Consider the following 27,816-nt stretch of genomic DNA (forward strand, 5'->3'; position numbering starts at 1 on the left):
GAGGGTATAGAGGAGATTTACCAGGATGTGGCCCTGTGAGTGTACAGAGTAGGTTAACCAGAATGGTGGTCTAGACAGGGTACAGAGGAGATTTACCAGAATGCTGCACTAGTGAGGATAAAGGTAAGATTTACCAGGATACTGCAGTGGAAAGAATAGAGACGAGTTTTAGAAGGATGTAGCACTGGAGATGGTACAGACGAGATTTACGAGGACGTTGCCCTGGAAAGCATACAGAGGAGATTTACCAGGATGTTGCAATAGAGATTGTGCAGAGGAGATTTACCAGGATGTTGCACTGGAGGGGGTACAGAAGAGATTTACCTGGACATTGCACTAGAGAGGCTACAGCAGAGATTTACCAGGATGTTGTACTTGATAAGTTACAATGGAGATTTACTGGGATGTTGCATTTGAGAGATTAAAGAGGTGTTTTATCAGATTGATGCACTAGATAGGGTAGATATGAGATATACCAGGATGCTGCATTATAGAGAGTGCAGAGGTGATTTGCCAGTATGTTGCACTGCTGATGGTACAGAGGAGATTTACCAGGATGTTGCCATAGAGGTGGTACAGGGGAGATTTAACATGATGTTGCTCTACATTGGCTACTGAGGAGATTTACCAGGTTGTTGTACTGGAGAGGTTACAGGGACTTGTTAACAGGATATTGCAATAGGGAGGGTGCAGAGCAGATTTTCCAGGATGTTAGACTGCAGATGTTACAGAGGAGATTTACAAGGATGTTGCAATAGAGAGTGTACAGAGGAGATTTACCAGGATGTTTCACTGGAGAGGATACTGAGGAGATTAACAAGGATGTTGCACTAGAGAGGAAACAGTGGAGATTTACCAGGATGTTTCACTTGAGAGGGTACAGAGGGGATTTTCCAGGATGTTATACTTGAGAGGGTGAAAAAAATATTTAAAGAGATGTTGCACTGGCAAAGGCAGAGAGGATAGTTAGCAGGATGTTGCGCCATTGAGGATTCAGGGGAGATTTACCAGATAGTTTCACTGGAGGGGTTAGAGAGGAGATTTACTGGGATATTGCTTTAGACAGGGTACAGGGGAGATTTACCAGGATGTTGTACTAGAGAAGTTACAGTCGAGATTTACCATGATGTTGACTGGAGAGTCTACAGAAGTAATTTACCAGGATGTTGCACCAGAACGGGTAGTGAGGAGATCACCAGCATGTTGCACTGGAGAGGGTACAGAGGAGATTTACCAGGATGTGCACTAGAAAGGGTGCAGAGGAGATTTACCAGGATGTTGCACTGGAGGGGTACAGAAGAGATTTACTAAGTTATTGCACTAGACAGGAAACAGAGGGGATTTTCCAGGATCTTGCAATTCATAGGGTACATCAGAGATTTACCAGGTTCTTGCACTGGAGAGTACAGAGGAGATTTACCAGGATGTTGCACTGGAGATAGTATAGAGCAGATGTACCAGGTTTTTACCCTGGCGAGGGTACAGAGGAGATTTACCAGGATGTCTCACTGCAGAGGTTACAGTGAAGACTTACAAGGATGTTGCACTAGAGAGGATACAGAGGCGGTTTACCATCATGTTGCACTGGAGATGGTACAGGGAAGATTTACCAGGTTGTTACACTGGCGAGGGTATAGAGGAGATTTACCAGGATGTCGCAATTCAGAGGGTACAGAGGAGATTTACAAGGATGTTGTGCTAGAGAGGGTAAAGAGGAGATTTACCAGGATGTTACACTGGAGAGGGTGCAGAGGAGATTTACCAGGATGTTGCAATGTAGAGGGTGAAGATTAGATTTACTAGAATGTTGCACTAGAGGGGGTACAAATTTGATTCAACAGGATGTTGCACTGCAGAGAGAACAGAGGAGATTTACAAGGATGTTGCACTAGAGAGGGTACAGAGGAGATTTACCAGGAAGTTGCACTGGAGAGGGTACAGAGGAGATTTACCAGGATGTTGCACTAGAGAGGGTAGTGAGTGGATTTACCAGGATGTTGCACCGAGAGCATGCAGAGGAGGTTTTCCAAGATGTTGGATGGAGAGGGTACAGAGGAGATTTACCATGATTTTGCATTGGAGAGGATACAGAGGAGATTTACTAGAATGTTGCATTAGAGAGGTTACAGAGGAAAATTGCCAGGTTATTACGCTGTAGAGGTTACAGAGGAGATTTACCAATATGTTACACTAGAGAGGGTAAAGAGGAGATTAACCAGGATGTTGCACTAGGGAGAGTACAGAGGATATTTACAAATGTGTTGCACTGGAGAGGCTGCAGAGGAGATGTACCAGGTTGTTGCAATACAGAGGGTACAGATCTGATTTAATAGCATGCTGCACTGGAGAAGGTTCTTAGGAGATTTACCAGGATGTTGATATGCACAAAGTGCAGGAGAGATTTACCAGCCTTTTACAATGAAGAGCGTAGAGTGCTGATTTAGCACGATGTTGCACTGCAGAGGATAAAGAAGAGATTTACAAGGATGTTGCACTAGAAAGGGTAGAGGAGAGATTTACCAGGATGTTTCATTGCAGAGGTTAGAGAGCAGCTTTACCAGGATATTACACTGGAGAGCGAACAGAAGAGTTTTAACAGGATGTTGCATTATAGAGGGTAAAGAGGAGGTCTACCAGGAGGTTACACAACGAGCGTGTAGAGACGATAATTAACAAGATGTTGCACTGCCCAGGGTACAGAGGAGATTTAACAGGATGTTGCACTGGAGAGGCTGCAATGAAGACTTACAAGGATGTTGCACTGGAGAGGGTACAGAGGAGGTTTACCAGGATGTTGCAATAGAGAGGTACATAGGAGATTTACCAGGACATTGCACTAGAGAGAGTGTAGAGGAGATTTACCAGGATGTGGCCCAGTGAGTGTACAGAGTAGGTTAACCAGAATGGTGCTCTCGACAGGGTACAGAGGAGATTTACCAGAATGCTGCACTAGTGAGGATAAAGATGAGATTTACCAGGATACTGCAGTGGAGAGGATACAGACGAGATTTAGAAGGATGTAGCACTGGAGATGGTACAGGCGAGATTTACGAGGACGTTTCCCTGGAAAGGATACAGAGGAGATTTACCAGGATGTTGCAATAGAGATTGTGCAGAGGAGATTTACCAGGATGTTGCACTGGAGGGGATACAGAGGAGATTTACCTGGACAGTGCACTAGAGAGGCTACAGCAGAGATTTACCAGGATGTTGTACTTGATAAGTTACAATGGAGATTTACTCGGATGTTGCACTTGAGAGAATACAGAGGTGTTTTATCAGATTGTTGCACTAGATAGGGTAGAGATGAGATATACCAGGATGTTGCATTAGAGAGAGTGCAGAGGTGATTTGCCAGTATGTTGCACTGCTGAGGGTAGAGAGGAGATTTACCAGGATGTTGCCCTAGAGGGGGTACAGGGGAAGTTTAACATGATGTTGCTCTGTATTGGCTACTGAGGAGATTTACCAGGTTGTTGTACTGGAGAGGGTACAGGGACTACTTAACAGGATATTACAATAGGGAGGGTGCAGAGCAGATTTTCCAGGCTTTTAGACTGCAGATGTTACAGAGGAGATTTGCAAGGATGTTGCACTAGAGAGTACACTGAGGAGATTTAGAAGCATGTTGCACTAGAGAGGGAACAGTGGAGATTTACCAGGATGTTTCATTTGAGAGGGTACAGAGGGGATTTTCCAGGATGTTATACTTGAGAGGGTGCAAAGGATATTTAAAAGGATGTTGCACTGGCAAAGGCAGAGAGGATAGCAAGCAGGATGTTGCGCCATTGAGGATTCAGGGGAGATTTACCAGATAGTTGCACTGGAAGGGTTACAGAGCAGATTTACTGGGATATTGCACTAGACAGGGTACAGGGGAGATTTACCAGGATGTTGTACTAGATAAGTTACAGTCGAGATTTACCAGGATGTTGACTGGAGAGGCTACAGATGTAATTTACCAGGATGTTGCAACAGAACGGGTAGAGAGGAGATCACCAGCATGTTGCACTGGAGAGGGTACAGAGGAGATTTACCAGGATGTGTACTAGAGAAGGTGCAGAGGAGATTTACCAGGATGTTGCACTGGATGGGTACAGAAGAGATGTACTAAGTTATTGCACTAGACAGGATACAGAGGAGATTTTCCAGGATGTTGCAATACATAGGTTACATCAGAGATTTACCAGGTTCTTGCACTGGAGAGTACAGCGGAGATTTACCAGGTTGTTGCACTGGAGATAGTACAGAGCAGATTTATCAGGTTTTTACCCAGGCGAGGGTACAGAGGAGATTTACCTGGATGTCTCACTGCAGAGGTTACATTGGAGAATTTCAAGGATGTTGCACTAGAGAGGATACAGAGGCGATTTTCCATGAAGTTGCACTGGAGATGGTAGAGGGAAGATTTACCAGGTTGTTAAACTGGCGAGGGTATAGAGGAGATTTACCAGGATGTCGCACTGCAGAGGGTACAGAGGAGATTTACAAGGATGTTGCGCTAGGGGATGCAGAGGAGATTTACCAGGATGTTGAAGTGCAGAGGGTACAGAGGAGATATACAAGAATGTTGCACTAGAGGGGGTACACATTTGATTCAACAGGATATTGCATTCCAGAGGGAACAGAGGAGATTTACAAGGATGTTGCACTAGAGAGGGTACAGAGGAGATTTAGCAGGAAGTTACACTGGCATGGTTACAGAGGAGATTTACCAGGATGCTACACTGGAGAGGGTGCAGAGGAAATTTAACAAGATGTTGTACTGGCGAAGGTACAGAAGAGATTTAACACTAAGTTGCATTAGAGAGGATTCAGAGGAGATTTGCCAGGATGTTGCACTGGAGAGGGTACAGAGAAGAGTTACCTGGATGTTGCACTGGAGAGGGTACAGACGAGATTTACCACTTTTCACTAGAGGTGTACAGTGGATATTTAACAGGATTTTGCACTAGAGAGGTTGCAGAGGGAATTTACCAGGATGTTCCACTGCAGAGCGTGCAGAGGAGATTTTCAAGGATGTAGCACTGGAGATGGTGCAGAGGAGATAAACAAGGATGTTGCACTGGAGAGGTTACAGAGGAGATTCACAAGGCTGTTACACTGGAGATGATACAGACGTGATTTATCAGGATGTTGCACTAGCGAGGGTACAGAGGAGATTTACCAGGATGTTACACTAGAGAGGGTACTGAGGAGATTTACCAGGATGTTGTATTGGACAAGGTACAGAGGAGATTTACAATGATGTTGCACTGGAGAGGGTAAAGTGGAGTTTTACCTGGATGCTGAACTCTAGAGAGTTCAATGGAGATTTACCAGCATATTGCACTAGAGAATGTACAGAGGAATTTTAATTGGATGTTACACTAGATGGGGTGCAGAGGAGATTTACCAGGATGTTGCACTGGCGGGGATACAGAGGAGATTCACTAGGATATTGCACTAGACGGGGTACAGAGGAGATTTCCAGGATGTTGCAATAGAGAGGTTACAGGAGAGATTTCCCAGGTTCTTGCATTGGAGAGTGTGTAAGAACATAAGAACATAAGAATTAGAAATGAATATGCCATCTAGCCCCTCGAGCCTGCTCCGCCATTCAATAAGGTTATGGCTCATCTGGTCGTGGACTCAGCTCCACTTATCCTGCCTCTCCCCGTAACCATTAATTACCTTATTGGTTAAAACACTATCTATCTTTGACTTGAAAACATTCAATGAGCTAGCCTCAACTGCTTCCTTGGGCAGAGAATTCCACAGATTCACAACCCTCTGGGAGAAGAAATTATTTTTCAAATCGGTTTAAAATGTCTCCTCCGTATTTCGAGGCTGTGTCCCCTAGTTCTAGTCTCCCCTACCAATGGAAACAACCTCTCTGCCTCTATCTTGTCTATCCCTTTCAAGATGTTAAATGTTTCTATAACATCACACCTCATCCTTCTGAACTCCAAGGAGTAAACACTCAGTTTACTCAAACTATCATCATAAGGTAAACCGCTCATTTCTGGAATCAGCCAAGTGAATCATCGCTGAAACCCTTTCAAAGCTAGTATATCCTTCCTTAAGGAAGATGACCAAAACTGCACGCAGTACTCCAGATGCGGCCTTACCAATACCTTATACAGTTGCAGCAAGACCTCCCTGGTTTTGTACTCCATCCCTTTCACAATGAAGGACAACATTCCATTTGCCTTCCTGATTATCTGCTGCACCTGCAAACTAACCTTTTGGGATTCATGCACAAGGACCCCCAGGTTCCTCTGCACCACAGCATGTTGTAATTTCTCCCCATTCAAATAATATTCCATTTTATTGTTTTTTTTTCCCAAGGTTGATGACCTCACACTTTCTGACATTGTATTCCATCTACCAAACATTAGCCCATTCGCTTAACCTTCCAAATCTCCTTGCAGCCTCTCTGACTCCTCTACACAATCCACTTTCCCACTAATCTTAGTGTCAGCTGCAAATTTTGTTGCACTACACTCTGTACCCTCTTCTAAGTCATCTATGTATATTGTAAACAGTTGTGGTCCCAGCACTGATCCCTGTGGCACACCAATAAACACTGATTTCCAACCGGAAAAGGACCCATTTATCCCGACTCTCTGCTTTCTGTTCGCCAGCCAATTTTCTATCCATGCTAATACATTTCCTCTGACTCCGTGTACCTTTATCTTCTGCAGTAATCTTTTGTGTGGCACCTTATCGAATGTCTTTTGGAAATCTAAATACACCACATCCATCGGTACACCTCTATCCACCATGCTCGTTATATCCTCAAAGAATTTCAGTAAGTTAGTTAAACATGATTTCCCTTTCATGAATCCATGATGCGTCTGCTTTATTAACTATTCCTATCCAGATGTCTCGCTATTTCTTCCTTACAGATAGTTTCAAGCAGTTTCCCCACTACAGATGTTAAACTAACCGGCCTATAGTTACCTGCGTTTTGCTGACCCCTTTTTTAAACAGAGGCTTTACATTAGCTGCTTTCCAATCCGCTGGTACTTATCCAGTGTCCAGAGAATTTTGGTAGATTATAACGAATGCATCTGCTATAATTTCCACCATCTCTTTTAATAACCTGGGCTGCATTTCATCAGGACCAGGGGACTTGTCTACCTTCAGTCCCATTAGCCTGTCCAGCACTACCATCATAGTGACAGTGATTGTCTCAAGGTCCTCCCTTCCCACATTCCTGTAGCCTGCAAATTTTGGCATGGTTTTTGTGTCTTCCACTGTGAAGACGGAAGCAAAATAAGTGTTTAAGGTCTCAGCCATTTCCACATTTCCCATTATTAAATCCCCCTTTTCATCTTCTAAGGGACCAACATATACTTTGCTCAATCTTTTCCGTTTTATATATCTGTAAATGCTTTTACTATCTGTTTTTATGCTTCGTGCAAGTTTACCTTCGTAATCTATCTTCCCTTTCTTTATTGCTTTTTTATTAATTCTTTGCTGTTGCTTAAAATCTTCCCAACCGTCTAGTTTCCCACTAATCTTGGCCATCTTGTACGCATTGGTCTTTGATTTGATACTTTCCTTTATTTCCTTGGTTATCCACATCTGCTTATCCCTTCTCTTGCCGCCCAACTTTTTCACTGGAATATATTTCTGTGTGCACTATGAAAGAGCTCCTTAGAAGTCCTCCACTGTTCCTCAATTGTTCTACCGTTTAGTCCTTGTTTCCAGTGTTGTTTAGCCAACTCTGCCCTCATTCCACTGTAGTCCCCTTTGTTTAAGCATATTACGTTCGTTTCTGACACAACTTCCTCTTCCTCAATCTATATTACAAATTCAACCATATTGTGATCACTCATTCCGAGAGGCTCTTTTACGAGGAGATTGTTTATTTTTCCTATCTCATTACACAGGACCAGATCTAAGATGGCTTGCTCCCTTGTAGGTTCTGTTACATACTGTTCTAAGAAACAATCCCGTATGCATTCAATGAATTCCTCCTCCAGGCTACCCCGTGCGATTTGACTTGACCAATCGATATGTAGGTTAAAATCCCCCATGACTTCTGCCGTTCCTTTTTTACATGCCTCGATTATTCCCTTGATTATTGCCCGCCCCACCATGAAGTTATTATTTGGGGGCCTATAATCTACGCCCACAAGTGACTTTTTCCCCTTACTATCTCGATTCTCCACCCACAATGATTCAACATTTTGTTCATTGGAGCCAATATCATCCCCCACAACTGCGCTGATATCATATTTTATTAACAGAGCTACCGCACCTCCTTTCCCTTCTTGCCTATCTTTCTGAATCGTCAGATAACCCTGTATGTTTCATTCCCAGTCTTGGCTACCTTGCAACCATGTTTCTGTAATGGCTACCAAATCATACACATTTGTAATGATTTGTGCCGTCAACTAATTTACTTTATTTCGAATGCTGCGTGCATTTAGGTAGAGTGTTTTCATCCTAGTTTTTAAAACATTATTTTTACTTTTGACCCGTCCTGCAGCCCTTTTATAGTGGCTCTTTTTGTTTCTTGCCTTTAGTTTCTCTGCCCTCCACTTTTATTCATTTCTTTTCTGTCTTTTGTTTTTGTCTCCTCTTTTTTTCCCTCTGTCTCCCTGTATTGGTTCCCATCCCCCTTCCATATTAGTTCAACTCCTCACCAACAGCACTAGTAAACACTCCCCCTAGGACATTGATTCCCGTCCAGCACCAAGTGCAGACCGTCCAGTTTGTACTGGTCCCACCTCCCCCAGAACCTGTTCCAATGCCCCATGAATTTGAATCCCTCCCTGCACCACCACAGCTCAAGCCACGTATTCTTCTGTGCTATCTGCGATTCCTACTCTGACTAGGACGTGGCACCGGTAGCAATCCACTGGTACAGATGAGATTTACCAGGATGTTGTAGTGGAGAGAGTACAGAGCAGATTTACGAGGTTGTTGCACTGGCAAGGGTAAAGAGAAGATTTACCACGATGTCGCACTGCAGAGAGTACAGATGAGATTTACAAGGATGTTGCGCTAGAGAGGGTACAGAGGAGATTTACAAGGATGTTGCACTGGAGAGGGGACAGAGGAGATTTAACAACATGTTATATGATAGAAGGTGCAGAGGAGATTTACCAGGATGTTGTAATGCAGAGTGAAAAGAGGAGATTTACAAGAATGTTGCACTAAAGGGGGTAAAGTGTTGATTCAACAGGATGTTGCACTGCAGAGGGTACAATGGAAATTTACAAGCATGTTGCACTAGAGAGGGTATAGAGGAGATTTAGCAGGAAGTTGTATGGAGAGGGTACACAGGAGATATATCTTGATGTTATCGAGAGGGTGCAGAGGAGATTTAACAGGATGTTGCACTTGCGAAGGTACAGAAGAGATTTAACAGGATGTTGCACTAGAGAGGATTCAGAGGAGATTTACCAGGATGTTGCACTGGAGAGGGTACAGAGGAGATTTAACAGGATGTTACACTGGAGAATGTACTGAGGAGAATCATCAGGATGTTGCACTGGAGAGGGTACAGCAGAGATATACCAGGATGTTGCACTAGCGAGGGTGCAAAGGAGATTTTCCAGGATGTTGCACTGGAGAGGTTAAAGACTTGGTTTACCAGGATGTTGCACTGTAGAGGGCACAGAGGAGACTGGCAGGATCGGCACTACAGAGGGTGCAGAGCAGAATTAACAGGATGTTGCACTACAGAGGGTAAAGAGCAGATTTACAAGGATGTTGCACTAGCGAGAGTACAGAGCATATTTACCAGGATGCTGCACTGGAGAGCGTACAGAGGGGAGTAACCAGGATGTTAGAGTGGATAAGTTACTAAAGAGATTTAACAGCATATTGCACTAGAGAGGGTACAGAGGAGATTACCAGGATGTTACACCGGAGAGTGTACAGACGTGATTTAACAGGATGTTGCACTGTAGAGAGCAGATGGGAGATTTACCAGAATATTGCACTAGAGAATGTATAGAGGAATATTACCACGATGTTGCACTAGAGAAGGTGCATAGCAGATAAACTAGATGTTTCACTGGAGAGGGTACAGAATAAATTTACCAGAATGTTAACTGGAGAGGATGCAGAGGAGATTTAATAGGAAGTTGCAATGGCGAAGGTACAGATGAGATTTTACACGATGTTGCACTAGAGAGGATTCAAAGGAGATTTACCAGGATGTTGTACAAGAGAGGGTGCAGAGGCGATTTACCAGGATTTTGCACTGGAGCGGGTAAAATGGTAATTTACCAGGATGTTGCACTAGAGAGGGTACAGAGGAGTTTTACCAGTATGTTACACTGCAGAGGGTAAAGATGTGATTTAACAGGATGTTGCACTGGCGAGGGTACAAAGGAGATTTACCAGGATGTTACACTACAGAGTGTACAGAGAAGATTTTCCAGGATGTTGCACTTGAGACATTGCACAGGAGATTTACCACGATGTTGCACTGGAGTGGGTACAGAGGAGATTTACCACGATGTTGCACTGTAGATTCAACAGGGGAAATTTACCAGAATGTTGCACTAGAGAATGTACAGAGGAATTTTACCAGGATGTTGCACTGGAGAGGGTGCAGAGGAGATTTACCAGGATGTTGCACTGCAGGGGGTACAGAGGAGATTAACTCGGAAATTGCACTACACATGTTATTTAGGAGACTTTCCAGGATGTTTGAATAGAGAGGTTACAACGGAGATTTACCAGGTTCTTGAAATGCAGAGAGTACAATGGAGGTTTACCAGGATGATGCACTGGAGGGGGTACAGAGCAGATTTACCAGGTTGTTGCACTGGCGAGGGTACAGAGGAGATTTACCAGGATGCCGCACTGCAGAGGGTACCGAGGAGATTTACCAGGTTGTTACACTGTCGAATGTATAGTGGAGTTTTACCAGGATGTCGCACTGCATAGGGTACAAAGGAGATTTACAAGGATGTTGCGCTAGAGAGGTCACAGAGCAGATTATTACCAGGATGTTACACTGGAGAGGGTGCAGAGGAGATTTACAAGGCTGTTGCACTGCAGAGGCTGCAGAGGAGATTTACAAGAATGTTGCACTAGAGGGGTTACACAGTTGATTCAACAGCATCTTGCATTGCAGTGGAAACAGAGGAGATTTACAAAGAAGTTGCACTAGAGAGAGTACAGAAGAGATTTACCTGGAAGTTGCACTGGAGACGGTACGGAGGAGATTTACCAGGATGTTACACTGGAGAAGATGCAGAGGAGATTTAACAGGATGTTGCATTCGCGAAGGTACAGAAGAGATTTAACAGGATGTTGCTCTAGAGACGATTAAGAGGAGATTTGCCAGAATGTTGCACTGGAGAGGGTACAGTGGAGATTAACCAGAATGTTGCACAGAAGTGCATAGACGAGAGATTTACCAGGATGTTGCACTGGAGCGGGTACAGAGGAGATTTTCCACGATGTTGCATTGCAGAGTGTACAGAGGAGATTTACCAGGATGTTCCACTGTAGAGAGTACAGGGAATATTTACCAGAATATTGCACTAGAGAGGTTAAAGTGGAGATTTACTAGGATGGTGCACTAGAGCGTGTCCATAGGGGATTAACCAGGAAGTTGCACTAGAGAGGACGCAGAGGAGAGTTAGCTACATGTTGTGCTAGAGAGTGGGCAGAGGAGATTTACAAGGATGTTCCACTGGAGAGTGTGCTTCAGATATTTACCAGGATGTTACACTGGAGAGGGTACAGAGCAGTTTTAACATGATATTGCTCTAGAGAGGTTGCAGAAGAGTTTTACCAGGATGTTGAACTGCAGAAGATGGAGAGGAGATTTACCAAGATGTGGCACTGGATACGTTGCTAACGTGATTTACCAGGATGTTGCACTGGAGAGGGTACAAATGAGATTAGCAGGATCGGCATTAGAGACGGTGCAGAGCAGAATTAACAGGATGTTGCACTACAGAAGATAGAGAAGAGATTTACAAGGATGTTGCACTAGCGAGTGTTCATAGGCGATTTACCAGGACGTTGTACTGTAGAGAGTACAGAGGATATTTACCTGTTTATTGTGCTATAGATTGTACAGAGGAGATTCATCAGGATGTAGCACAACATAGGATACTGAGGAGATTTTATAGGATGTTGCTCTATAGAGGGTGCAGTGGAGATTTACCAGGATGTTGCACTGGAGAGGTTAAAGAGGAGATTTACCAGCATGTTGCAATAGAGAGGGTACAGAGGAGATATAGAAGGATGTTACACTAGAGAGGTTACAGAAGAGATTTACACGGATGTTCCACTATAGAAGATACAGAGAAGATTTACCAGGATGTTGCACTGGAGAGGGTATAGAGCAGATTTAGCAGGATGTTGGACTGGAGAGTGTACAGAGGAGATTTGCCTGGATGTTGCACTGGAGAGAGTAAAGAGTAGATTTACCAGGATGTTGTACTAGATATGGTACAGAGGAGATTTACCAGCTTATTGCACTGTAGAGGTCACTGAAGAGTTTTACCAGCATGTTACAATAGAGAGTACACAGGAGATTTTCTAGCATTTTGCACAGTGGAGGATACAGAGGATATTTACTAGGATGTCGCCCTAGGAGGGTAGAGATTCACCAGAATGTTCCATTGACAGGGTACAGAGGAGATTCACAATAATGTTCCACTAGACAGGATATAGAGCAGATTTACCAGGATGTTTTACTGGAGAGTACAGAGGAAATTTACCAGGATGTTACTCTGGTGCTGGTAGAGAGATTTAGCATGATGTTGCACTGCCGAGGATACAGAGGAGATTGAACAGGATATTGCAGTGGAGTGGGTCCAAAGGAGAGTTACCAGGATGTTGCACTGTAGGGGGTACAGAGGATATCTAGCAGGATGTTGCACTGGAGAGAATACAGAGGAGATTTACCAGGATGTTGCACTAGAGATGGTGCAGAGGAGATTTACCAAGATGTTGCCCTGGAGTGGTTACCGACGTGATGGACCAGGATGGTGCACTGTAGAGCGTACGGAGGAGATTAGCAGGATGGCTACTAGAGATGATGCATAGCAGAATTAACAGGTTGTTGCACTACAGAGGGAACAGATGAGAATTACAAGGAAGTTGCACTAGCGAGGGTACAGAGGAGATTGTTCAGGATATCGCACTGGAGAGCATACAGAGTAGAGTTACCATGATGTTACACTGGAGAGGGCACATAGGGGATTTAACAGAACATTGCACTAGAGAGGTGGCAGAGGCGATTTACCAGGATGTTGCACTGTAGAGCGTGCACAGATGATTTACGAGGAAGTTGCACTAAAGATTGTACAGAGGTGATTTACCAGGATGTTAAGCTGGAGAGGATACAGAGGAGATTTACAAGGATGTTACACTGGAGAGTGTACAGAGGTGATTTAACAGGATGTTGCACTGGCGAGGGTACAGAGGAAATTTACATGGATGTTACACTAAAGTGGGTACAGAGTAGAATTAGCTGGATGTTGCACTGGAGAGAGTAAGAGGAGATTTACCACGATGTTGCACTGCAGAGTGTACAGATGAGATTTACCAGGATGTTGCACTATAGAGATTACAGTGGAGATTTAGAAGAAAATTGCACTAGAATGGGTACAGAGGAGATTTTCCAGGATGTTGTACTAAAGACTGTGCAGAGGGGATTTACATGATGTTGCACTAGAGACTATGCAGAGTAGTTTTAAGAGAATGTTGCCCTAGAGTGTTTACTTTGCAGATTTAGTAGGATGTTGCACTGGAGAGGGTACCGTGAAGATTTACCAGGATATTACACTAGAGTAGCTATATAGAGGCGATTAACCAGGACATTGCACTAGAGATGATAGAGAGGTGACCTATTAGGATGTGGTGCTGGGAGGGTACAGAAGAGATTGAACATAATGTTTCACTAGACAGAGTACAGAGGAGATTTACCAGAACATTGCACCAGTGAGGGACCAGTGGAGATTTACCAGGGTATTGTACTGGAGAGGGCACAGAGGAGATTAGAAGGATGGCCACTACAGAGGGCGCAGAGCAGAATTAACAGGATGTTGCACTACAGACGTACAGAGGAAAGTTACAAGGAATTTGCACTAGCGAGGGTGCAGAGGAGATTCATCAAATTGTTGCACAGAGAGTTGATTTACCACGATGCTACACAGGAGAGGGTACATAGGGGATTTAACAGGAAATTGAACAAATAGGGTGCAGAGGCGATTTACCAGGATTTTGCACTGCAGAGCGTGCAGCGAGGATTTACGAGGAAGTTGCATTAGAGAGTGTAACAGAGCTGATTTCCAGGATGCTGCGCTGGAGACGGTCGAGAGGACATTTACCAAGATGTTACACTGGAGAGTGTATAGAGGTGAATTAACAGGATGTTGCACTGGCGAGGTTAGAGAAGAGAGTTACCTGGAAGTTACACTAGAGAGGGTACAGAGGAGAATTAGCAGGATGTTGCACTGGAGAGACTACAGAGGAGATTTACCACGATGTTACACGGGAGAGGGTACAGATGTGATTAAATACGATGTTGCACTGTACAGATTAAAGGGGAGATTTACCTGGACGTAAAACTAGAGAGGGTACAGAGAGAATTAGCAGGATGTTGCACTGGAGAGATTAGATAGGAGATTTACCACGATGTTGCACTGCAGAGAGTAGAGAGGAGATTTACCAGGATGTTGCACAGTAGAGATAACAGTGGAGATTTACCAGCACCTTGTACTAGAGTGGGTACAGAGGAGATTTAGCAGGATGTTGCACTAGGGAGTGTGCAGAGTAGATTTACCAGGATTTTGCACTAGAGAGGATGCAGAGGAGATTTACTAGAATGGTGCACTGCAGAGGATACCGTGAAGATTTACCAGGATGATACACTCGAGAGGGAACAGAGCAGTTTTAACATGATATTGCACTAGACAGGGTGCAGAGGAGATTTAGCAGGATGTTGCACTGCAGAGGGTAGAGTGGAGATTTACAAGGAATGTTGCACTAGAGAGGGTACATAGAAGATTTACCAGGATGTTGCAGTGGAGAGCGTACAGAGGAGATTCAGCAGGAAGTTACACTGGCGAGGCTGGAGAAGAGATTTAGCAGGTTGTTGCACTGGCGCGTGTACAGAGGAGATTCAACAGGATGTTGCAGTGGCGAGGCTGCAGAGGAGATTTACCAGGATGTTGCACTGTAAGGTGTACAAAGATTTAACAGGATGTTGCACTGTCGAGATTACAGGGGCGATATTATGAGAATATTGCACTAGAGAGAGAACAGAGGAGATTTACCAGGATATTGCAATAGAGAGGGTGCAGAGGTGATTCACCAGGATGTTGATCTGGAGAGAGTACAACGCACTTTTACCAGGATGTTACACTGGAGAGGGTTTAGAGGTGATTTAATAGCATGTTGGACTGGCGAGGGTACAGAGGAGATTTACCTGGATGTTACACTACAGTGGTTACAGAGTAGAATTAGCTGGATGTTGCACTGGAGAGAGTACAGAGGAGATTTACCACGATGTTGCACTGCAGAGTGTACAGATGAGATTTACCAGGACGTTGCACTATAGACATTACAGTGGAGATTTAGAAGAAAATTGCACTAGAATGTGTACAGAGGAGATTTACCAGGATGTTGTACTAGAGAGTGTACAGAGGAGATTTACCAGCATGTTGCACTAGAGTCTATGCAGAGTAGTTTTACGAGGATGTTGCCCTAGAGTGTTTACTTGGCAGATTTACTAGGATGTTGCACTGGAGAGGGTACCGTGAAGATTTACCAGGAGGTATCACTAGAGATGGCATAGAGGAGATTTACCAGGACGTTGCACTAGAGATGATAGAGAGGTGATCTATTAGGATGTGGGACTGGGAGGGTACAGAAGAGATTGAACATAATGTTTCACTAGACAGGTTACAGAGGAGATTTACCAGAACGTTGCACCAGTGAGGGAACAGTAGAGATTTACCAGGGTATTGCACTGGAGAGGGCACAGAGGAGATTTACAGGATTTTGCACTAGAGAGTGTACAGAGGAGATTTACCAGAATGTAACACTGGAGCGGGTAGAGAGATTTACCTGTAGGATGCATTGCGGAGAGTAAAGAGGAGATTTAAAAGGATGTTGCAGTGGAGTGATTGCAGCGGAGATTTACCAGGATGTTGCACTGGAGAGGGTACAGAGGAGATTAGAAGGATGGCCACTAGAGAGGGCGCAGAGCACAATTAACAGGATGTTGAACTACAGACGGTACAGAGGAAATTTACAAGGAATTTGCACTAGCGAGGGTACAGAGGAGATTTATCAAGGTGTTGCTCAGGCGAGCATAGAGAGTTGATTTACCATGATGCTACACAGGAGAGGGTACATAGGGGATTAAGCAGTAAATTGAACAAATAGGGTGCAGAGGCGATTTACCAGGATTTTGCACTGCAGAGCGTGCAGAGATGATTTACAATGAAGTTGCATGAGAGAGTGTAACAGAGCTGGTATCCAGGATGTTGCGCTGGAGACGGTACAGAGGATTTTTACCAAGATGTTACACTGGAGAGGGTATAGAGATGAATTAACAGGATGTTGCACTGGCGAGGTTAGAGAGGAGATTTACCTGGATGTTACACTAGAGATGGTACAGAGAAGAATTAGCAGGATGTTGCACTGGAGAGAATAGAGAGGAGATTTACCACGATGTTACACGGGAGAGGGTACAGATGTGATTAAATACGATGTTGCGCTGTAGAGATTAAAGGGGAGATTTACCTGGATGTTAAACTAGAGAGGGTACAGAAATAATTAGCAGGATGTTGCACTGGAGAGATTAAATAGGTGATTTACCAGGATGTTGCACTACAGAGTGTACAGAGGAGATTTACCAGGATGTTGCACAGTAGAGATAACAGTGGAGATTTACCAGCACCTTGTACTATATTGGGTACAGAGGAGATTTAGCAGGATGTTGCACTAGGGAGTGTGCAGAGGGGATTTACCAGGATGTTGCACTAGAGAGGATGCAGAGGAGATTTACTAGAATGGTGCACTGCAGAGGATACCGTGAAGATTTACAAGGATGTAAGATTCGAGAGGGAACAGAGCTGTTTTAACATGATATTGCACTAGACAGGTTGCAGAAGAGATTTAGCAGGATGTTGCACTGCAGAGGGTAGAGTGGAGATTTTCAAGGAATGTTGCACTAGAGAGGGTACAGAGAAGATTTACCAGGATGTTGCACTGGAGAGAGCAGAGAGAAGATTGAGCATGTTGTTGCACTGGCGAGTGTTCACAGGAGAATCAGCAGGATGTTGCAGTGGAGAGGTTGCAGAGGAGATTTACTACGATGTTGCACTGTAAAGTGGAAAGAGGAGATTTAATAGGATTTTGCACTGTAGAGATTCTGTGGGAGATTTACCAGAATATTGCACTAGAGAGGGTACAGTGGCGATTTTCCAGGATGTTGCTCTAGAGAGGGTGCAGTGGAGATTTACCAAGAAGTTCGACAGTTGAAGGTACAGAGCAGATTTAAAAGGATGTTGCACTGGAAATGGTACAGAGGAGATTTACCAGGTTATTGCGCTGTATGGGTAGAGAGGAGATTTAGTAGGATGTTACACTAGAGAGGGTACAGAGAAGACTTACCAGGACGTTGCACTAGAGATGAAAAAGTGGAGATCTATTATGATGTAGCCCTATGAGAGTACAGAATAGATTCACAATAATGTTCCAGTAGACAGTGTATAGAGGAGATTTACCAGGATGTTTTACTGGAGAGGGTAGAGAGGAAATTTAGCAGGATGTTACTCTGGAGCTGATAGAGAGCTTTACCAGGACGTTGCACTGCCTAGGGTACAGAGAAGGTTGAACAGGATATAGCAGTGGAGTGTGTCCAGAGGAGCTTTACCAAGATGTTGCACTGTAGAGGGTACAGAGGATATTTACCAGGATGTTGCACTAGAGAGGATACAGAGGAGATTTACCAGGATGTTGCACTAGACATGGTGCAGAGGAGATTTACCAAGATGTTGCCCTGGAATGGTTACCGACGTCATGGACCAGGATGTTGCACTACAGAGGAAACGGAGGAGAATTACAAGGACGTTGCACTAGCGAGGGTACAAAGGAGATTGTTCAGGATATCGCACTGGAGAGCATACAGAGTAGATTTACCACGATGTTACACTGGAGAGGGCACATAGGGGATTTAACAGAACATTGCACTAGAGAGGTGGCAGAGGCGATTTACCAGGATGTTGCACTGTAGAGCGTGCACAGATGATTTACGAGGAAGTTGCACTAGAGAGTGTTCAGAGGTGATTTACCAGGATGTTAAGCTGGAGAGGATACAGAGGAGATTTACAAGGATGTTACACTGGAGAGTGTACAGAGGTGATTTAACATGATGTTGCACTGGCTTGGGTACAGAGGAAATTAACGTGGATGTTACACTACAGTGGGTACAGAGTAGAATTAGCTGGATGTTGCACAAGAGAGAGTACAGAGGAGATTTACCACGATGTTGCACTGCAGAGTGTACAGATGAGATTTACCATGATGTTGCACTATAGAGATTACAGTGGAGATTTAGAAAAAAAATTGCACTAGAATGGGTACAGAGGAGATTTACCAGGCTGTTGTGCTAGAGAGTGTGCAGAGGGGATTTACCAGGATGTTGCACTAGAGACTATGCAGATAGTTTTACGAGGATGTTGCCCTAGAGTGTTTACTTGGCAGATTTACTAGGATGTTGCACTGGAGAGGATACCGTGAAGATTTAACAGGATGTGGCGCTAGAGATGGTATAGAGGAGATTTACCAGGACGTTGCACTAGAGATGATAGAGAGGTGATCTATTAGGATGTGGTGCTGGGAGGGTACAGAAGAGATTGAACATAATGTTTCACTAGACAGAGTAAAGAGGAGATTTACCAGAACGTTGCACCAGTCAGGGAACAGTGGAGATTTACCAGGAGATTGCACTGGACAGGGCACAGAGGAGAGTTACAAGATGTTGCACTAGAGAGTGTACAGAGGAGAATTACCAGAATGTAAAACTGGAGCGGGTAGAGAGATTTACCAGTAGTTTGCATTGCGGAGAGTACAGAGGATATTTAAAAGATGTTGCAGTGGAGTGATTCCAGCGGAGATTTACCAGGATGTTGCACTGGAGAGGGTACAGAGGAGATTAGAAGGATGGCCACTAGAGAGGGCGCAGAGAACAATTAACAGGATGTTGCACTACAGACGGTACAGAGGAAATTTACAAGGAATTTGCGCTAGTGAGGGTACAGAGGAGATTTATCAAGGTGTTGCACAGGCGAGCATAGTGAGTTGATTTACCACGATGTTACACAGGAGAGGGTACATAGTGGATTTAACAGGAAATTGAACAAATAGGGTGCAGAGGCGATTTACCAGGATTTTGCACTGCAGAGCGTGCAGAGATGATATATGAGGAAGTTGCATTAGAGAGTGTAACAGAGCTGATTTCCAGGATGTTGCGCTGGAGACGATACAGAGGACTTTTACCAAGATGTTACACTGGAGAGGGTATAGAGGTGAATTAACAGGATGTTGCACTGGCGATGTTAGAGTGGAGATTTACCTGGATGTTACAGTAGAGAGGGTACAGAGGAGAATTAGCAGGATGTTGCACTGGAGAGACTACAGAGGAGATTTACCACGATGTTACACGGGAGAGGGTACAGATGTGATTAAATACGATGTTGCACTGTAGAGATTAAATAGGAGAATTACCAAGATGTTGCACTGCAGAGTGTACAGAGGAGATGTACCAGATGTTGCACAGTAGAGATAACAGTGGAGATTTACCAGCACGTTGTACTAGAGTTGGTACAGAGGACATTTAGCAGGATGTTGCACTAGGGAGTGTGCAGAGGGGATTTACCAAGATGTTGCACTAGAGAGGATGCAGAGGAGATTTACCAGAATGGTGCACTGCAGAGGATACCATGAAGATTTACCAGGATGTTACACTCGAGAGGGAACAGAGCAGTTTTAACATGATTTTGCACTAGACAGGGTGCAGAGGAGATTTAGCAGGATGTTGCACTGCAGAGGGTAGAGTGGAGATTTACAAGGAATGTTGCACTAGAGAGGGTACAGAGAAGATTTACCAGGATGTTGCAGTGGAGAGCGTACAGAGGAGATTCAGCAGGAAGTTACACTGGGGAGGCTAGCGAGGAGATTTAGCACGTTGTTGCACTGGCGCTTGTACAGAGGAGATTCAACAGGATGTTGCAGTGGAGAGGCAGCAGCGGAAATTTACCAGGATGTTGCACTGTAGGGTGTTCAAAGAGTTAACAGGATGTTGCACTGTCGAGATTACAGGGGCGATTTATGAGAATATTGCACTAGCGAGAGAACAGAGGAGATTTACCAGGATGTTGCAATAGAGATGGTGCAGAGGTGATTCACCAGGATGTTGAGCTGGAGAGAGTACAAAGCACTTTTACCAAGATGTTACACTGGAGAGGGTTTAGAGGTGATTGAACAGGATGTTGGACTGGCGAGGGTACAGAGGAGATTTACCTGGTTGTAACACTAGAGAGGATACTGAGGAGAATAAGCAGAATGTTGCACTGGAGAGAGTACAGATGAGATTTACCACGATGTTGCACTGCAGAGTGTACAGAGGAGATTTACCAGGATGTTGCTCTGTAGATATTACAGTGGAAATTTACCAGGATATTGCAATAGAGTGGGTGCAGAGGAGATTTACAAGGATAAGGCACTAGAGAGAGCGCAGCGGGGATTTACGAGGATATGCACTAGAGAGGATGCAGAGGAGATTTACCATGATGTTGCACTTGAGAGGGTACAGTGGAGATTTACTAGGATGTTGCACTGGAGGGTATACCGTGAAGATTTACGAGTATGTTGCACTAGAGAGGGTAAAGATTAGATTTACCAGGATGTTGCACTGGAGAGAGCAGAGAGGATTTTTAGCAGGTTGTTGCACTGGCGAGTGTGCAGAGGAGAATCAGCAGGATGTTGCAGTGGAGAGGTTGCAGAGGAGATTTACCACGATGTTGCACTGTAAAGTGTAAAGAGGAGATTTAATAGGATTATGCACTGTAGAGATTACAGGGGAGATTTACCAGAATATTGCACTAGACATGGTACAGAGGGGATTTATCAGGGTGTTGCACTAGAGAGTGTGGAGAGGGGATATACCAGGATGTTGCACTAGAGAGAATGCAGCGGAGATTTACGAGGATGTTGCACTAGAGAGAGTACAGAGGAGATTTACTCAGATGTTGCACTGGAGAGGATACCATGAAGATTTACCAGCATGTTACATTGGATAGGGTACAGAGCAGTTTTAACATGATATTGCACTAGACAGGGTGCAGAGAAGATTTACCAGTATGTTGCACTGCAGGCTTAGAGTGGAGATATCCAAGGATGTTTCAATGGAGAGGGTAAAGAGGAGTTCGAAGGATGGCCACTAGAGACGTTGCATAACAGAAATAACAGGATGTTGCACTACAGATTGTAGAGATGAGAATTACAAGAAAGTTGCACTAGCGAGGGTGCAGAGATGATTTATCAGATTGTTGCACTGTCGAGCGCACAGAGTCGATTTACCACGATGTTACAGTGGGCAGGGTACATAGGGGATTTAACAGGACATTGCACTAGAGAGGGTGCAGTGGCGATTTACCAGGATGTTGCACTGCAGAGCGTGCAGAGATGATTTATGAGGAAGTTGCACTAGAGAGTGTAATAGAGGTGATTTACCAGGATGTTGCGCTGGAGAGGGTACAGAGGACTTTTACCAGGATGTTACACAGGAGAGGGTATAGAGGTGATTTAAAGGATGTTGCACTGGCGAGGATACAGAGGAGATATACCTGGATGTTACACTAGAGAGGGTACAGAGGAGAATTAGCAGGATGTTGCGCTGGAGAGACTACAGAGGAGATTTACACGATGTTGCACTGCAGAGTGTACAGAGGAGATTTACCAGGATGTTGCACTATAGAGATAAGAGTGGAGATTTACCAGCATCTTGCACTAAATTTCGTACAGAGGAGATTTACCAGGATGTTGCACTAGGGAGGGTGCAGAGGGGATTTACTATGATGTTGCACTAGAGAGGATGCAGAGGAGATTTACGAGGATGTTGCACTAGAGATGGTACACAGGAGATTTACTAGGGTGTTGCACTGGAGACGATACCGTGAAGATTGACCAGGATGTTACACTAGAGAGGGTACAGAGCAGTTATAAGAAGATATTGTACTAAACAGGGTGCAGAGGAGATTTACCAGAATGTTGCACTGCAGAGGGTAGAGTGGAGATTTACAAGGATGTTGCACTAAAGACGGTACATAGAAAATTTACCAGGATGTTGCGCTGGAGAGGGTAGAGAGGAGAATTAGCAGGTTGTTGCACTGGCACTTATATAGAGGAGATTCAACAGGATGTTGCAGTGGAAAGGTTGCAGTGGAGATTTACCAGGATGTTGCACTGTAGAGTTTATAGAGGAGATTTAACAGGATGTTGCACTGTAGTGCTTACAGGGGAGATTTACGAGAATATTGCACTAGAGAGGGTACAGTGTAGATTTAACAGGATGTTGCACTAGAGAGAGTGCAGAGGTGATTCACCTGGATGTTGCGCTGGAGAGAATACAGAGGGCTTTTAACAGGATGTTACATTCGAGAGGTTATAGAGGTGATTTAACAGGATGTTGCACTGGAAAGGGTACAGAGGAGATATACCTGGATGTTAGACTAGAGAGGATGCTGAGGAGAATAAGCAGAATGTTGCAGTGGAGAGACTACAGAGGAGATTTACTACGATGTTGCATTGCAGAGGGTAGAGTGGAGATTTACAAGGATGTTGCACTAGAGCAGTTATAGAGAAGTAGAGCTGCAGAATACCAAAGTGCAAAAAACGTTAGTGGGAGTGGTGTACAGACCTCCAAACAGTAGTAGTGATGTTGGGGAGGGCATCAAACATGAAATTAGGGATGTGTGCAATAAAGGTGCAGCAGTTATAATGGGTGACTTTAATATGCACATAAATTGGGTTAACCAAACTGGAAGCAATACGGTGGAGGAGGATTTCCTGGAGTGCATAAGTGATGGTTTTTTAGACCAATATGTCGAGGAACCAACTAGGGGGGAGGCCATCTTAGACTGGGTGTTGTGTAATGAGAGAGAATTAATTAGCAATCTCGTTGTACGAGGCCCCTTGGGGAAGAGTGATCATAATATGTTGGAATTCTCCATTAGGATGGAGAATGAAACAGTTAATTCAGAGACCATGGTCCAGAACTTAAAGAAGGGTAACTTTGAAGGTATGAGGTGTGAATTGGCTAGGATAGATTGGCGAATGATACTGAAGGCGTTGACTGTGGATGGGCAGTGGCAGACATTTAGAGACCGCATGGATGAACTACAACAATTGTACATTGCTGTCTGGCGTAAAAATAAAAAAGGGAAGGTGGCTCAACCGTGGCTATCAAGGGAAATCAGGGATGGCATTAAAGCCAAGGAAGTGGCATACAAATTGGTCAGAAATAGCAGCGAACCCGGGGACTGGGAGGAATTTAGAACTCAGCAGAGGAGGACAAAGGGTTTGATTAGGGCAGGGATAATGGAGTACGAGAAGAAGCTTGCAGGGACCATTAAGATGGATTACAAAAGTTTCGATAGATATGTAAAGAGAAAAAGGTTAGTAAAGACAAACATAGGTCCCCTGCAGTCAGAATCAGGGGAAGTCATAACGGGGAACAAAGAAATGGCGGACCAATTGAACAAGTACTTTGGTTCGGTATTCACTGAGGAGGACACAAACAACCTTCCGGATATAAAAGTGGATGGAGGGTCTAGTAAGGAGGAGGAACTGAGACAAATCCTTATTAGTTGGGAAATTGTGTTGGGGAAATTGATGGGATTGAAGGCCGATAAATCCCCAGGGCCTGATGGACTGCATCCCAGAATACTTAAGGAGGTGGCCTTGGAAATAGTCGATGCACTGACAGTCATTTTCCAACATTCCTTTGATTCTGGATCAGTTCCTATGGAATTGAAGGTCGCCAATGTAACCCCACTTTTTAAAAAAGGAGGGAGAGAGAAAACAGGGAATTATAGACCGGTCAGCCTGACATCGGTAGTGGGTTAAATGATGGAATCAATTATTAAGAATGTCATAGCATTGCATTTGGAAAGAGGTAAAATGTTAGGTACAAATCAGCATGGATTTGTGAAAGGGAAATCATGCTTGACAAATCTTCTGTAATTTTTTGAGGATGTTTCCAGTAGAGTGGACAAGGGAGAACCAGTTGATGTGGTATATTTGGACTTTCAGAAGGCTTTCGACAAGGTCCCACACAAGAGTTTAATGTGCAAAGTTAAAGCACATGGGATTGGGGGTAGTGTGCTGACATGGATTGAGAACTGGTTGTCAGACAGGAAGCAAAGAGTAGGAGTAACTGGGGACTTTTCAGAATGGCAGGCAGTGACTAGTGGGGTACCGCAAGGTTCTGTGCTGCGGCCCCAGCTGTTTACACTGTACATTAATGAATTAGACGAGGGGATTAAAGGTATAAATTCCAAATTTTCGTATGACACTAAGTTGGGTGGCAGTGTGAGCTGCAAGGAGGATGCTATGAGGCTGCAGAGCGACTTGGATAGGTTAGCTGAGTGGGCAAATGCAAGCCAGATGAAGTATAATGTGGATAAATGTGAGGTTATCCACTTTGGTGGTAAAAACAGAGAGACAGACTATTATCTGAATGGTGACAGATTAGGAAAAGGGGAGGTGCAAAGAGACCTGGGTGTCATGGTACATCAGTCATTAAAGGTTGGCATGCAGGTACACGAGGCGGTTAAGAAAGCAAATGGCATGTTGGCCTTCATAGCGAGGGGATTTGAGTACAGGGGCAGGGAGGTGTTGTTACAATTGTACAGGGCCTTGGTGAGGCCACACCTGGATATTGTGTACAGTTTTGGTCTCCTAACATGAGGAAGGACATTCTTGCTATTGAGGGCGTGCAGCGAAGGTTCACCAGACTGATTCCTGGGATGGCGGGACTGACCTATCAAGAAAGACTGGATCAACTGGGCTTGTATTCACTGGAGTTCAGAAGAATGAGTGGGAATCTCATAGAAACGTTTAAAATTCTGACGGGTTTAGACAGGTTAGATGCAGGAAGAAAGTTCCCAATGTGGCGGAAGTCCAGAACCAGGGGACCCAGTCTAAGGATAAGGGGGAAGCCATTTAGGACTGAGATGAGGAGGAATTTATTCACCCAGAGAGTGGTGAACCTGTGGGATTCTCTACCACAGAAAGTTGTTGAGGTTATTTCCTAAATATATTCAAAAAGGAGTTAGATGAATTCCTTACTACTCGGGGGATCAAGGGGTATGGTGAGAAAGCAGGAATGGGGTACTGAAGTTGCATGTTCAGCCATGAACTCATTGCATGGTGGTGCAGGCTCGAAGGGCCGAATGGCCTACTCCTGCACCTAGTTTCTAAGTTTCTATGTTTCTATGTTTCTAAGATTTACCAGGATGTTGCACTGGAGAGGGGACAGAGGAGATTATTCAGGAAGTTACAGTGGCGAGGTTGGAGAGGAGATTTAGCAGGTTGTTGCACTGGCACATATACAGAGTAGATTCAACAGGATGTTGCAGTGGAGAGGTTGCAGAGGAGATTTACCAGGATGCTGCACTATAGAGTTTATAGAGGAGATTTAACAGGATGTTGCACTGTAGTGATTACAGGGGAGATTTACGAGAATATTGCACCATAGAGGGTACAGAGTAGATTTACCAGGATGTTACACTAACTACAAAGAGTGCAGAGATGATTCACCAGGATGTTGCGCTGGAGAGAGTACAGAGGACGTTTACCAGGATGTTACATTCGAGAGGGTATAGAGGTGATTAAACAGGATGTTGCACTGGCGACGGTACAGAGGAGATTTACCTGGATGTTACACTAGAGAGGATACTGAGGAGAATAAGCAGAATGTTGCAGTGGAGAGACTATAGAGGAGATTTACCATGATGTTGCAATGATGACATTACAGTGGAGATTTACCAGCATATTGCAATAGAGTGGGTGCAGCGGAGATTTGCCAGGATGTTGCACTAGAGAGGATGCAGAGGAGATTTACCAGGATGTTGCACTAGAGAGGGTACAGAGGAGATTTACTAGGATGTTGCACTGGAGAGGATACCGCGAACATTTACCAGGATGTTGCTCTAGAGAGGGTACAGAGAAGATTTACCAGGATGTTGCACTGAAGAGGGTAAAGAGGACATTTAGCAGGAAAATATACTGGATAGAGCAGAGAGGAGATTTAGCAGGTTGTTGCACTGACGGGTGTACAGAGCAGATTCAACAGGATTTTGCAGTGGAGAGGTTGCAGAGGAGATTTACCACGATGTTGCACTGTAAAGTGTAAAGAGGAGACTTAAAAGGATGTTGCACTGTATGATTACAGGGGAGATTTACCAGAATATTGCACTAGAGCGGGCACAGAGAAGATTTACCAAGATGTTGCACTAGAGAGAGTGCAGAGGGGATTTACCAGGATTTTGCACTAGCAAGGACGCAGCGGAGATTTATGAGGATGTTGCACTAGAGAGAGTAAAGATGACATTAACTAGGATCTTGCACTGGAGAGGGTAAAGAGGAAATTTAGAAGGAAGTTACACTGGAGATAGCAGAGATTAGATTTAGAAGGTTGTTGCACTGGCGAGTGTACAGAGGAGATTCAACAGAATGTTGCAGTGGAGAGGTTGCAGAGGAGATTTACCACGATGTTGCACTGTAAAGTGTAAAGAGGAGACTTAATAGGATGTTGCACTGTAGAGATTACAGGGGAGATTTACCAGAATATTGCACTAGAGCGGGTATAGAGAAGATTTACCAAGATGTTGCACTAGAGAGGTTGCAGAGGGGATTTACCAGGATGTTACACCCGAGCGGGTACAGAGAAGATTTACTAGGATGTTGCAATAGAGAGGATACTGAGGAGATAACAGGACGTTGCACTAGAAATGGTGCAGTGGAGATTTACCAGGATGTGGCCCTGGGAGGGAACAGAGGAGATTCACCAAAATTTTGCACTCGACAGGGTACAGGGCAGAGTTACCAGAATGTTGCACAATTGAGGGTGCAGATTAGATTTACCTGGATATTGCACTGGAGAAGATACAGAGGAGATTTACCAGGATGTCGCACTATAGAAGGTACAAGGAGATTTACCAGGGTATTACACTGGAGAGGGTGCAGAGGAGATGTACCAGGATTGTATAATTAAGATGTTACTGATCTGATTTACGAGGATGTTGCACTGGAGAACGTACAAAAGAGATTTACTGGGAAGTTGCATTGGATAGGGTACAGAGGAGTTTCACCAGGATGTTACACTGCAGAGGTTAGAGAGGATATTTAGCACGATGTTGCACTGCAGAAGGTACAAAGGGAGATTTACAAGAATGTTGCACTAGAGATGTTACAGAGGATATTTTCCAGGATGTTACACTGGAGAGGGTAGAGAGGAGATTTAGCAGGTTGTTGCACTGGCGAGGAAAGAGAGCAGAATCAACACGATGTTGCAGTGGAAAATTTGCAGAGGACATTTACAAGGATGTTGCACTGGAATGGGTACAGAGGAGATTTAGCAGAATGTTGCACTAGAGAGCGTACAGTGGAGATTTACCTGCTTATTGCGCTATAGATGGTATAGAGGTGTTTTACAAGGATGTTACACTAGATCAGTAAAGAGGAGATTTACCAGGATGTTGCACTGGAGAGGTTGAAGAGGCAATTTTCCAGGATGTTGCACTGTGGAGCATGCAAAGATAA

The sequence above is a fragment of the Pristiophorus japonicus genome, chromosome Y, assembly GCF_044704955.1.
Source record: "Pristiophorus japonicus isolate sPriJap1 chromosome Y, sPriJap1.hap1, whole genome shotgun sequence".
NCBI classification, from domain to species: domain Eukaryota; kingdom Metazoa; phylum Chordata; class Chondrichthyes; family Pristiophoridae; genus Pristiophorus; species Pristiophorus japonicus.